Source organism: Oncorhynchus keta, chromosome 22 (genome assembly GCF_023373465.1).
Source record: "Oncorhynchus keta strain PuntledgeMale-10-30-2019 chromosome 22, Oket_V2, whole genome shotgun sequence".
Classification (NCBI taxonomy): Eukaryota; Metazoa; Chordata; class Actinopteri; order Salmoniformes; family Salmonidae; genus Oncorhynchus; species Oncorhynchus keta.
Genome location: NC_068442.1, coordinates 35,790,561 through 35,805,577, shown reverse-complemented (window position 1 = coordinate 35,805,577; position 15,017 = coordinate 35,790,561). Strand labels below are relative to the sequence as shown.

The window sequence follows — 15,017 nt, the reverse complement described above, 5'->3', positions numbered from 1 at the left end:
GGAGATGATCTCATGTATTTGACTTAGGATTACATCCAACTCCATTTTAACACCACCCCTCGGGTTGAGCTCACCCATGTATGATAAGAGCAAAGATTTAGCTTTGTGGTGACAGCTTCTACAATCCTATATTTTTAGAGGATGAATTACAGTCACAGAGAATTTTTTTTTTTTTTTGTTATAATCTTGAAGATAATATTACCCAAGAAATCTTGACGTACTGTTCTCGTCTGTGGTGTCGTATAGCTCCGTGCCTGTCAGTGTGTGTTTGAGATGGGATTGCCCTGTGGGCCCCAGTGGTGAGAAGTAAAGAGAATGTCACAGGTCGGGCTCCGGAGGGCAGAACAGAAACCAGATCAGTCCCCTTAGCACCTGTCCACTCCAGCTACCTACAAAGTGAAAAGACAAACGTATTTGTATTTTGTATTCTTTAAGGATCCCCATTAACTGTTGCCAACGCAGCAGCTACTCCTCCTGGGGTCCAGTAACATCAAGGCAGTTATCTACAATTTAAAATATTACATACATTTACATAACACATTAAGTGTGTGCCCTCAGGCCACTACTCTACTACCACATATCTACAAAATTCCTGTGTAGGTGTGTGTAGAGTGTGTGTCTTATCACTTGTATATGTAAACATGTCTGTGCATGTCTCTTCACAGTCCCCACTGTTCCATAAGGTGTATTTTTATGTTGTTTTTTATATCTGATTCTACTGCTTGCATCAATTACTTGATGTGAAATAAGAGTTCCATGTAGCTATGGCTCTATGTAGTACTGTGCGCCTCTCATAGTCTGTTCTGGACTGTGAAGAGACCTCTGGTGGCATGTCTTGTGGGGTATGCATGGGTGTCCGAGCTGTGTGCTAGTATACTGAACAAATATATAAACTATTTTACTGAGTTAAAGTTCAAATAAGGAAACTAGTCAATTGAAATAAATGAATTAGCCCGAGTCGATGGATTTCACATGACTGACCACAGGCCCGCCCACCCACTGGGGAGCCATAGGCCCGCCCACCCACTGGGGAGCCATAGGCTCAACCACCGGGGAGCCATGCCCAGCTAATAAGAAATAGTTTCCCTCCACAAAAATGGGATTATTACAGATTATTACAGCTGTCCAGGTAGCTGGTCTCAGACGATCCCACAGGTGAAGAAGCTGGATGTGGAGGTCCTGTGCTGGTGTTCTGTACACATGTTCTGCTTTTCTGAGGCCGGTTGGACGCTTGGCAAAATGTTGTAAAACAGCGGCTTATAGTAGAGAAATATAAATGAAATTCTCTGGTAACAGCCTGGGTGGACATTTCTGCTGTCAGCATGCCAACTGTGGCATTGTGTCAGGTTACAAAACTGCACATTCCAGAGTGACCGTTCGTTTGTCCCCCAGCACAAGGTGCACCTGTGTAATGATCATGCTGTTTAATCAGCTTCTTAATATGACACACCTGTTAGGTGGATGGATTATCATGCAACGGTGAAATACTCAGGGATGTACAATTTGTGCACAAAATGTTATAGAAATAAGCTTTTTGTGAGCATGGAACATATCAAAATCGTTTATTTCAGCCAATGAAACCAACCCTTTACATGTTGCGTTTATATTTTTGTTCAGTATAGTTTAAAAACAGACAGCTCGGTGCATTCAGCATGTCAAAACGTAATAGTGATGAAGTCAATCTCTCCTCTACTTTGAGCCAATGTTAGTTCTCCGTGTACATTTAAGGGCCAGCCGTGCTTCCAATTGTAATTTTTCTGTGTGGCACCTTACCACACGACTGGACAGTAGTCCAGGTGAAACAAAACTAGGGCTTGGAGGACCTGCCTTGTTAAGAAGGCAGAGCAGTGTTTTATTATGAGCAGACTTCTCCCCATCTTAGCTACTGGGTTAGGGGAGGGTTTGGCCATCTGGAATGTCCTTATCCCCTCGCGCTCTAGCATCTCCTGTGGCAAAGCCTACTAATCATTACTTATTATAATGATGATGATAATAATAATAACAATAAGGAGATCAAGAAAAAGAGGGTATAGGAGCGAGAGCTGCGTGCATGACACAAACAGGTGCTGTTAGATTAATATTATTTTTCTGCCTGTTTGGAACAGTGTAAACACTAAATACATTAAGTATTAGCAGCCTGTTCTAATGCAAAAATATCTGTACACCTTTATTACAGCATAGCAAAACATTTTAAAAAGCATTATCTATGAAATTGCTTTCTCTGACATTTTGCCATTGCATTAGGCTAGGTGCTCACAGAATCAGTAGGCTATTAAACAAACACTCACAGGCAACAGATGCAAGATATCTCTTATTTCATTAAATATACAGTACCAGTCAAAAGTTCGGAAACACCTACTCATTCAAGGGTTTTTATTTTTTTTACTATTTTCTACATTGTAGAAAAAGAGTGAAGATATCAAAACTATGAAATAACACACACGGAATCATATAGAAACCAAAGTAGTGATAAACAAATCTAAATATATTTTATATTTAAGATTCTTCAAAGTAGCCACCCTTTGCCTTGATGACAGCGTTGCACACTCTTAGCATTCTTTCGACCAGCTTCACGAGGTAGTCATCTGGAATGCATTTCAATTAACTGGTGTGCCTTGTTAAAAGTTCATTTCTTTCCGTCTTAACGCGTTTGAGCCAATCAGCTATATTGTGACAGGGTAGGGGTGATGTACAGAAGATAACCCTATTTGGTAAAAGACTAAGTCCATATTATGGCAAGAACAGCTCAAATTGGCAAAGAGAAACAACAGTCCATGATTACTTTAAGACATGAAGGTCAGTCAATCCGGAAAATGTCAAGAACTTTGAAAGTTTCTTCAGTTGCAAAAACCATCAAGTGCTATGATGAAACTGGATCTCATGAAGACCGCCACAGGAAAGGAAGACCCAGAATTACCTCTGCTGCAGAGGATAAGGTCATTAGAGTTACCAGCATCAGAAATTGCAGCCCAAATAAACGCTTCAGAGTTTGAGTAACACACATCTCAACATCAACTGTTCATGGGAGAATGTGTTTGAATCAGGCCTTCATGGTCAAATTACTGCGAAGAAACCAATACTAAAGGACACCAATATGAAGAAGAGACTTGCTTGGGCCAAGAAACATGAGCAATGGACAGACCGGTGGAAATCTGTCCTTCGGTCTGATGAGTACAAATTTGACGCAGAGTAGGTGAACGGATGAGCTCCGCATGTGTGGTTCCCTCTGTGAAGCATGGAGGAGGTGTGATGGTGCTTTGCTGGTGATACTGTCAGTGATTTATTTAGAATTCAAGGCACACTTAACCAGCATGGCTACCACAGCATTCAGCAGCAATACACCATCCCATAAGGTTTGCGCTTAGTGGGACTATCATTTGTTTTTCAACAGGACAATGACCCAACACAACTCCAGGCTGTGTAGGGGCTATTTTACCAAGGAGAGTGATGGAGTGCTGCATCAGATGACCTGGCCTGCCCAATCACCCGACCTCAACCCAATTGAGAAGGTTTGGGAAGAGTTAGACAGCAGAGTGAAGGAAAAGCAGCCAAAAAGTGCTTCGCATATGTGGGAACTCCTTCAAGACTGTTGGAAAATAATTTCAGGTCAAATCAAATCTTATTGGTCACATACACATGTTTAGCAGATGTTAATGTGAGTGAGCGAAATGCTTGTGCTTCTAGTTCCGACCATGCAGTAATATCTAACAAGTAGTCTAACAATTTCACAACTACCTTATGCGCACAAGTGTAAAGGAATGAATAAGAATATGTACATATAAATATATGGATGAGCGATGGCCGAACGGCATAGGCAAGATGCAGTAGATGGTATAGAGTACAGTATATACAGTGGGGAGAACAAGTATTTGATAACCTGCAAAATGGGCAGTGTTTCCTACTTACAAAGCATGTAGAGGTCTGTAATTTTTATCATAGGTACACTTCAACTGTGAGAGACGGAATCTAAAACAAAAATCCAGAAAATCACATTGTATGATTTTTAAGTAATTCATTTGCATTTTATTGCATGACGTACGTATTTGATACATCAGAAAAGCAGAACTTAATATTTGGTACAGAAATCTTTGTTTGCAATTACAGAGATCATACGTTTCCTGTAGTTCTTGACCAGGTTTGCACACACTGCAGCAGGGATTTTGGCCCACTCCTCCATACAGACCTTCTCCAGATCCTTCAGGTTTCGGGGCTGTCGCTGGGCAAAACGGACTTTCAGCTCCCTCCAAAGATTTTCTATTGGGTTCAGGTCTGGAGACTGGTTAGGCCACTCCAGGACCTTGAGATGCTTCTTACGGAGCCACTCCTTAGTTGCCCTGGCTGTGTGTTTCGGGTCGTTGTCATGCTGGAAGACCCAGCCACGACCCATCTTCAGTGCTCTTACTGAGGGAAGGAGGTTGTTGGCCAAGATCTCATGATACACTGCCCCATCCATCCTCCCCTCAATACAGTGCAGCCGTCCTGTCCCCTTTACAGAAAAGCATCCCCAAAGAATGATGTTTCCATCTCCATGCTTCATGGTTGGGATGGTGTTCTTGGGGTTGTACTCATCCTTCTTCCTCCAAACACAGCGAGTGGAGTTTAGACCAAAAAGCTCTATTTTTGTCTCATCAGACCACATGACCTTCTCCCATTCCTCATCTGGATCATCCAGATGGTCATTGGCAAACTTCAGACGGGCCTGGACATGCACTGGCTTGAGCACGGGGATCTTGTGTGCGCTGCAGGATTTTAATCCATGACGGCATAGTGTGTTACTAATGGGTTTCTTTGAGACTGTGGTCCCAGCTCTCTTCAGGTCATTGACCAGGGCCTGCCGTGTAGTTCTGGGCTGATCCCTCACCTTCCTCATGATCATTGATGCCCCACGAGGTGAGAACTTGCATGGAGCCCCAGACTGAGGGTGATTGACCGTCATCTTGAACTTCTTCCATTTTCTAATAATTGCTCCAACAGTTGTTGCCTTCTCACCAAGCTGCTTGCCTATTGTCCTGTAGCCCATCCCAGCCTTGTGCAGGTCTACAATTTAACCCTGATGTCCTTACACAGCTCTCTGGTCTTGGCCATTGCAGAGAGGTTAGAGTCTGTTTGATTGAGTGTGTGGACAGGTGTCTTTTATACAGGTAACGAGTTCAAACAGGTGCAGTTAATACAGGTAATGAGTGGAGAACAGGAGGGCTTCTTAAAGAAAAACTAACAGGTCTGTGAGAGCTGGAATTCTTACTGGTTGGTAGGTGATTAAATATTTCTGTCATGCAATAAAATGCTAATTAATTACTTAAAAATCATACAATGTGATTCTGGATCTTTTTTTTTTGATTCCGTCTCACAGTTGAAATATACCTATGATAAAAATTACAGACCTTTACATGCTTTGTAAGTAGGGAAATCTGCAAAATCGGCAGTGTATCAAATACTTGTTCTCCCCACTGAACATATGAGATGAATAATGTAGGGTATGTAAACATTATATAAAGTGGAATTGTTTAAGTGACTAGTGATACATTTATTACATCCAATTATGAATTATGAAAGTGGCTAGAGAATGAGTCTGTATGTTGGCAGCAGCCACTCAATGTTAGTGATGGCTGTTTTAACAGTCTGATGGCCTTGAGACAGAAGCACATTTTCAGTCTCTCGGTTCCAGCTTTGATGCACCTGTACTGACCTCGCCTTCTGGATGATAGCGGGGTGAACAAGCAGTGGCTCGGGTGGTTGTTGTCCTTGATGATCTTTATGTGCCTTCCTGTGACATCGGGTGGTGTAGGTGTCCTGGAGGGCAGGTAGTTTTCCCCCGGTGATACGTTGTGCAGACCTCACTGCCCTCTGGAGAGCCTTACGGTTGTGGACGGAGCAGATGCTGTACCAGGCGGTGATACAGCCTGACAGGATGCTCTCGATTGTGCATCTGTAAAAGTTTGTGATTGTTTTTTGTGACAAGCCAAGCCAACAAGTAATGGGTGAATAGGGAGTACAGGAGAGGACTGAGAACGCACCCGTGTGGGTCCCCAGTGTTGAGGATCAGGGGGGTGGAGATATTTCCAACCCTCACCACCTGGGGGGTGGCCCGTCAGAAAGTCCAGGGCCCAGATGCACAGGGCGGGATCGAGACCCAGGGTCTTGAGCTTAATGACGAATTTGGAGGGTACTATGGTATTGAATGCTGAGCTGTAAACGATGAACAGCATTCTTGCATAGGTATTCCTCTTGTCCAGATGGGTTAGGGCAGTGTGCAGTGGGATTGCGTCGTATGTGGACCTATTGCGGTGGTAAGCAAATCGGAGTGGATCTAGGGTGTCAGGTAGGGTGGAGGTAATATGATCCTTGACTGGTCTCTCAAAGCACTTCATGATGACGGAAGTGAGTGCTACAGGGCGATAGTCGTTTATTTCAGTTACCTTAGCTATCTTGGGAACAGGAACAATGCTGGCCCTCTTGAAGCATGCGGGAACAGCAAACTGGGATAGGGATTGATTGAATATGTCCGTAAACACACCAGCCAGCTGGTCTGCGCAAGCTCTGAGGACACGGCTAGGGATGCCATCTGGGAGCGGCAGCCTGCGAGGGTTAACACATTTAAATGTTTTACTCACATTGGCTGCAGCGAAGGAGAGCCCGCAGGTTTTGGTAGCGGACCTTGTCAGTGGCACTGTATTGTCCTCAAAGTGGGCAAAGAAGTTGTTTAGTTGGTCTGGGAGCAAGACATCGGTGTCCGCGACGGGGCTGGTTTTCTTTTTGTAGTCCACGATTGACTGTCGACCCTGACACATGTCTCGTGTCTGAGCTGTTGAATTGCGACTCTACTTTGTCTCTATACTGATGCTTAGCTTGTTTGATTGCCTTGCTGAGGGAATAGCTACACTGTTTGTATTCGGTTATGTTTCAGGTTGCTTTTACCATGATTAAAAGCAGTGGTTCGCGCTGCTTGATTTGTTTAACACTTCTTTGGTTTCTACATGAATCCATGTGTGTTATTTCATAGTTTTGATGTCTTCACTATTATTCTACAATGTAGAAAATATAAAGACAAACATTTGACTGGTACTGTATATTGAAAGCCAGGCACATTTAACAGTTAGGCTATTGATTAGACCTAATTAAGTTGGGGTTTCGTCTCTCCTCAATTTTCTTAGAAAATTAAGCTAAGGCAAGGGCGTTTTCCTCCTCATTGCTGCTGCTCATTCTTAATATGCTGGTTAACTTTGCTATTATGCACATAGCAACATAGGGAAAGGCACCTATTCTACAGGGCACTAGAGATTGTTTCAGAACAGCGTTATCCAACGCGGGAGAAAGCTCATTTGTTATAAAATAATATTTAGAGTTACCATTATTTTTACATAATATAACCACATACAAGTTCAGTATCACATGTCTTAGAGTGATGGACTGTGCCATCCCCGTGGTCTCCACAGAGACAGGTGCAAATCACAGGTGTCTTGTGCACCACAGGGAGAAAAAAAGATAAATATGCAACTGCCCGACTAAAGAAAATCTCAGTCTACCAACAGCTTATTGACCAGTCGATATATAATGTATTATCCAGATACAGATTTAGCACTTGGTGGTTTATAGCAGCTACCCACAAGAACGGGCTTTATGTGCGGCAGGGGAACCTGTAGCCATTTAACTTCAGCAGTATTTAGCATGAGATCATCTCTAAGCTTTACAGGAATTTGGCTCTGTATAAAGGCCGCCACACTGCCACCAAGGGCATTTCTGTCTTTTCTGTAGATGTTATAGCCATGCATCGCTACCACTGTATCAAAAGGTATTTTCTAAGTAAGTTTCAGAGATCAGAATAGGAATGTCTGAATATGAATCATCTGTTAGTAGTAATTTATTGATTTAATTAACAAGCAAGGCTAACTGGGCTTCAGTGTCTCTCTACTTGACAGGGAATTCTCAACTTGTCCGAGAGAGAATTACACAGCTATCAAAAACCGTCAGGCCAGGTTAAACTTCCAAACGAGTTGACTGAAACCATGCACACAATAAATACCATCCTCTCAACCAGCAACACTACACTCGATACCTCAGTGTCTAATCTTTCTCCATTAATGAACTACTAATGAAACAGCCAAGCTCTGCAGTTTTTACACACATAATTGATAAATTCAGAAATGGCAGCTAATCATCTATTTCTGTAGTTACTCGTGGGAATGCTCTGAGTAGATGCAAAACACACTTTTTATTAATGAATACAAATATTACTTATGCTATGAATACATTTCCAGGTAGCCTACTTCATAAGTACCAGATTTGCAGCTTGGTATGTTTTAAAATAGAAATCTTACATTTCACTACCCACAACCTAGGCTAGCTTGGACAATGACAGAATCATCTTCATCCATTAATGTGGTTGTTAATATTGCCCTAATATTTCCTTGCTGGATTAGTTCCATGCTGAAATTACAACGTTTCCCTTTCCAGAGAAGGATGTTGACACTCCGCAGCCTACAGAAAGGCACAGCATTGAGCACCCTCTTCTGCATTTTAATCATCTTCAGAATGGCTCATGTGGCCGAGACACACATAGAACATAGCCAACCATAAAAGGCTATATGTGTCGCCTCAGACTGTGTAGTCGGAACAGTATGCCCTGTTTTTCTGCAAGAACCATGCCTCTACCAGCTCATGTTTAATACATGAACCATAAGCCTACCTAATGAAGGCCAGAGTCCAGGAAAGACAGGAACAGTCAAACCCATTACCCATTCCTGACTCCCCCCACCTCTCTCAGCTCCTCCTCCACTCTACATTTTCACTCTTGCTCCAATCGGCCCAGAAGCTATAAATTAGATTTATCACTAGCTCTGGATTGAGGGGAAAGAGTGGTGGTAGCACAGCACAAAAAGTCCATGTCAGGGGAAGCAGTGAGCTGACTGTAAAAAAAGAGAGCGCTGTTTGGGTGCATTAAATCACACGCCCTGCTCCTTGTCCCTGCTGCGCTCAACAACACAGCCTTGTGCCCTTCAGAGCTCTGGCAGAAAGGGTAGCGCTAGAGTGCACTTGCTGACGCAGGGGAGGGGGAGCAGTAGAGTAGCACCCCCACACTGAGGCACAGTGACCGGAAGCAAGGCTGTGGATCAACTCACTCAGCCTAGCAGCAAGACATTAATGAGCATTGGTATTTTGGTTATAATACATTTATAAACATAAGATTATCTAGAACTACATCCTATGGAAGACGAAATGTTAGTTTGTACAGTGGGGCAAAAAAGTATTTAGTCAGCCACCAATTGTGCAAGTTCTCCCACTTAAAAAGATGAGAGAGGCCTGTAATTTTCATCATAGGTACACTTCAACTATGACAGACAAAATAGGAAAACAAAAATCCAGAAAGTCACACTGTAGGATTTTTTATCAATTTATTTGCAAATTATGGTGGAAAATAAGTATTTGGTCACCTACAAACAAGCAAGATTTCTGGCTCTCACAGACCTGTAACTTCTTCTTTAAGAGGCTCCTCTGTCCTCCACTCGTTACCTGTATTAATGGCACCTGTTTGAACTTGTTATCAGTATAAAAGACACCTGTCCACAACCTCAAACAGTCACGCTCCAAACTCCACTATGGCCAAGACCAAAGAGCTGTCAAAGGACACCAGAAACAAAATTGTAGACCTGCACCAGGCTGGGAAGACTGAATCTGCAATAGGTAAGCAGCTTGGTTTGAAGAAATCAACTGTGGGAGCAATTATTAGGAAATGGAAGACACACAAGACCACTGATAATCTCTCTCGATCTGGGGCTCCACGCAAGATCTTATCCCGTGGGGTCAAAATGATCACAAGAACGGTGAGCAAAAATCCCAGAAACACACAGGGGGACCTAGTGAATGACCTGCAGAGAGCGGGGACCAAAGTAATAAAGCCTACCATAAGTAACACACTACGCCGCCAGGGACTCAAATCCTGCAGTGCCAGACGTGTCCCCCTGCTTAAGCCAGTACATGTCCAGGCCCGTCTTAAGTTTGTAAGAGAGCATTTGGATGATCCAGAAGAAGATTGGGAGAATTTCATCTGACCATATGACACCAAAATATAACTTTTTGGTAAAAACTCAACTCGTCGTATTTGGAGGGCAATGAAGGAGTGGCTTCGTAAGAAGCATTTCAAGGTCCTGGAGTGGCCTAGCCAGTCTCCAGATCTCAACCCCATAGAAAATCTTTGGAGGGAGTTGCCCAGCAACAGCCCCAAAACATCACTGCTCTAGAGGAGATCTGCATGGAGGAATGGGCCAAAATACCAGCAAAAGTGTGTGAAAAACCTTGTGAAGACATACAGAAAACATTTGACCTCTGTTATATACCCTTTGTTGGCAATGACAAAGTATTGAGATAAACTTTTGTTATTGACCAAATACTTATTTATTTTCCACCATAATTTGCAAATAAATTCATTAAAAATCCTAAAATGTGATTTTCTGGATTTGTTTTCGTCATTTTGTCTGTCATAGTTGAAGTGTACCTATGATGAAAATTACAGGCCTCTCATCTTTTTAAGTGGGAGAACTTGCACAATTGGTGGCTGACTAAATACTTTTTGCCCCACTGTATGCTCAATACAAAGAAGTTAACTTTTAGCATTTATTATTTATGTCAGATCCATTTGCTTTTCACAGGATGTGACAAAATAAGAACAGTGGAGTAGAGTTTTTATTTTTATTTATTACACTCCTGACTTTATGTCAACTCATGTCACGAGTTCTGGGGTGCACTGCCGCCAGCAAGGAGAGGGGGAAGCTTGTGGTTTTCATTCAGTAGACATATTCCTGCATGATAGTTAAAGAGCCTGTGTGTTGCCATTAAGCTCCAGTAGCCGTGGGGAGCAAGAGAGGTGGTCATTGGCCTTGATGTCATGAATTTCTAACCCTTCTCTATCTCGCTCCCCTCGGCCATGGTGGATAAACAGGAAGCTCAGTAACACAGCATATTCGACTGGCAATCAGCAAATAGCATCCGTCACTAGGGGAAATGACCATGGAAAAACTACCATGGCAACCTCTGCCAACGTTAGCATTTTCCCTGACTAGCCTGCAGGCATCGAAGGCAATTGTACTCTGCTGGGAAGAAATTGTGAAGTGGCTACAGATTTGTAAGAGAACGGTCATTTGATTTCTTCATGAGCAATTATCCTTACTTGTGCCTACAAGGAATCAAGAGAATCTCAACTGCCAGCCATAAAAAACACTTGTGGTATCATGCCAGGCAGACACAAGAGCTAACATTTCTACAGCTAGGCCTATAAAGTTACACTGCAGTTGCACATAATACTCAGACAAGCAGGACTAAAGCTTAAGGGGTCAATGTCTCCTCACAGCTGTCAGTGATCTACAATCCAGGCAAGCTACAATGACACATGCATCGCCTCCTGCTCTTCCCCACTCCCCTCTCATAACACAACATAAAGCTTCAGCACAATGCATGTGTCAACATTTCCCCGCTTCACAAGTCCAAACAGGGTAAAAATGTTATCAAAATTAGGGATGGAAAAATGCTTTCAGTATAAACTTAAACGGCTAAAGCCAGATAGAGAGTATGTAGATGATAATGAGATCTTTATATTTTTTTTATAATATGATCTTTGAGAACTAACAATCACAAATAAAAGCTTGTCAGGGAGAATTAAAAATCCCCAAAACAATGAATTTAGCAGATTTTGTTACTATGTTAGAGCAAAAGAAAACAGCATTAGCCAAAGCAAATTGCATAGAATTGCAGTAAATGTTCTTTAAAACAGCAACATTTTCTTTCAGCTCCATGATAGAATATGTAGAATGGCAGGGAATGAGCTTAAAACGGCAACATTTTCCCTCAGCTCCACACATTTTCAATGTGTTACCAAGATGGGGGCCTCAAATTCAGCTGCTCCGACCACACCCATTACCTAAGCCCCCTTTTGAGCCAGAAAAACCCCTGCAGACAGGTCTGGAACTGCATTGTGACTAGAGTCCATATGCCTGCTAGTGCCTATGGCCCTAAACATGCCACATTCACATAGAAAGGTCTTTCAGCCAAACAAGAGATGTGCTGCCTTGCCTTTGACTGCCAGTGACTTATCATGCACCTCACAAATAATGCTCCATAATTCTGTGTGCGTTTGCATGTAACAAATTGAAATAAATTCTAAAACGTCTGTTTTCCATCTGAGCCTTATCCATCTATATTCTATTGGGATATGGTTGACTACTTTATATCCAACCTATCAAAAGTACTAGCTATGAAAAGAGAGATGTTAAATGTAATGTGAATTAGAGTTCCAAAGTTTACATTAAAAGAAAAGCTGGTCACTGTCCACTGATTCAGAAATTATTAGGAAAGAAAACGGGGATGTGAGGGCTATCAATATCACTATGAAAAAAAGGTATACTTTCAATGGGGAAAACCTGTTGTGTATTCTGTTAACTACATAACGAAAGGTTCAACCGATGATCACTCAAATACGCAATACCTAGCTAGCCACTTAATTTTTAAAAAACGAACGCAGTTCTTTAGTAAAGTAAAGTGTGTGTTTACACGAAGTCTATAACGTTCGCTATCTAGCTACTATAGTTATTTCAAATACTTTCCAGATATCTAGCAAATATAGTTAAGGTTGTCTTTAAATGCATGTCCGATAAATAAAATAAAGTTGCTTTGATGACAAATCATGTCGCTACAATGCCGGGAACTAGCAAGGCTAGCTAACTAAGCAGGACAAAAATATTTAGGGGAAATATTTGGTACAAAGGCAGAGATAGCTAGCTAGCTACCACTAGCCAAGCCAAGGTACTCTCTGAGATAACTAGTTAGTACCAAAAGCGTAGCTAACTAGCATTAGCGGCTGGCTAGACATAACGATAGTTAAACGAAGATTGAAAACTACAAAACAAAAACATAGATTTATTTGACAGCAATCTTTCAGTAGCATTCATCATATCGTTAAATACCACTTAGCTACACGTTCACCAACGTTAGCTAGCTAAACAAATAGATGCTATCGAAGTGCGACGACTATTAGCTTGCCTGGCTACCAAGCTAACTATGTTGCTCAAGCTGCTTGAGAAGTCTTGAGTCGATCGAGCAGGGGATTGATAGCTAAGGTTAGCTGACGATGTGTCGTTCACACCGTGTTTACGCTTTACGAAAAGCTGAAATTAAACTTACCACGAATGTGTTTCTTATTCTGAATACAAGATCCGTTCGCAGTTATGTTTTCAATCGAATTATTGCTTTAAATGGACCAAAACAAGGAATTTGGTCCAACTTTTATTTTCAGTTGTTTCCTTCACTTCCTGATAGACGCCGCCATCTTGCAAGCAGATATTTCCTCTGCTGTCGTCACTCGGTATGTCACACAGTGGGATACTCCTGCCGCGTTCAATTGCCAGTCGGAACTAGGAAACTCGGAAACTTTACGACTTGCTAATTGGTTGAATGCGGCACGTGTATAACTAAACCCCGTTTGCGATTCGTACATTTCCGAGTTGCCTTGTTCCGACTAGAATATGAACGCAGCATCAGTGATGTCGCTCATTCATGGTGTACTCAAGAAACTGGGAACTCGGAAAATACGCGGTCAAATAATGACGTCAGCGATCTTCAGATCGGAATGCGGAGCTCTAAGAGGTCCGAGCTCCGGAGTTGGATGAACACAATTAGACCCAACCAAATCACGAGAAAACAAAAATATAATTGCTTGACACATTGGAAAGAATTAGCAAAACAACTGAGCAAACTAGAATTATATTTGGCCCTAAACAGAGACTACACATTGGCAGAATACCTGACCACTGTGACTGACCAAAACTTAAGAAAGCTTTGACTCTGTACAGACTCAGTGAGCATAGCCTTGCAATTGAGCAAGGCTACAGTAGGCAGACCTGGATCTCAAGAGAAGACAGGCAATCTGCACACTGCCCACAAAATGAGGTGGACTTCCTAACCTCCTGCCAAATGTATGACCATATTAGAGACACATATTTCCCCCAGATTACACAGATCCACAAAGAATTTGAAAACAAATCCGATTTTGATAAACTCCCATATCTACTGGTTGAAATACCACAGTGTGCCATCACAGCAGCAAGATTTGTGACCTGTTGCCATTTTCTAGTGAAGAACAAACACTATTGTAAAGACAACCCATATTTATGTTCATTTATTTTCCCTTTTGTACTTTAACAATTTGCACATCGTTACAACACTGTATATATACATAATATGACATTTGTAATGTCTTTATTATTTTGGAACTTCTGTGAGTGTAATGTTTATTGTTCATTTTTATTGTTTATTTAACTTTTGTATATTATCTACTTCACTTGCTTTGGCAATGTTAACAAATGTTTCCCATGCCAATAAAGCCCCTTGAATTGAATTGATCGTTCTCCAGTCGGAGCATTCCCCCCTCATTTCCCAGTCTTCTTGAACGCACTGAAGTCGAAATTTGAGATTTCTGAATTCCGAGTTCCCAGTTGTTTTGAACGCGGCAATAGTGGCTTGAAGCTCGTGGATCGAAAACAGTATTTCTTACCTGCGGAAGTTACTGACGATTTAAAACAAAATAAATAGATAAGTGAGTACAAGTTACTGACGATTTAAAACAAAATAAATAGATACGTGAGTACAGAATGTACAGCAATTATACAGCAATTGCATTTAATACAATTTAGCCAACGGAACCACAGTCTATCGCCCACCTTCGTAACATTCTCAGCTATTTTGAATAGGCCTATAGCAACATGAGTAAAACAAATACCATCATCAACAATAGTACTTTCAATTCCGGCTGTTTTTAAACTTCAATAATGTTTTACTAAGTTCACTTCTGCTATAACTGGCCTATATAATTGGATGTGATTTTCAAATTATGTATAGTAAATGGGAAAGTATTTGTCTCAGAAGTTTTCATAATGGCTGGACCCCAGTATGGCCAGATCAGCTTGTCCTTTGGTACATGGCCAGTGGTCACTTGTTTGACTAGGCTGGGACCAAGGCTTGTTTGACTAGGCTGG

The 15,017-nt window shown here is 41.8% G+C and overlaps 1 protein-coding gene across 6 annotated transcripts in view; it reads right to left on the bottom strand.

Moving 5' to 3' along the window:
- LOC118373937 (protein strawberry notch homolog 2-like) overlaps positions 1–13,327 on the bottom strand; it is a 128,382-nt gene extending 115,055 nt beyond the window's left edge. For 4 of the 6 annotated variants that reach the window (XM_052475092.1, XM_052475095.1, XM_052475096.1 and 1 more), the window contains exon 1: positions 13,168–13,327. The gene's annotated coding sequence lies outside the window, so the exon portion shown is untranslated. Of the gene's footprint in view, positions 1–202; positions 390–13,167 lie in introns of all 6 variants that reach the window. The other 2 variants (XM_052475093.1, XM_052475094.1) reach the window with 2 other exon arrangements.
- Positions 13,328–15,017: the final 1,690 nt, after the last annotated feature.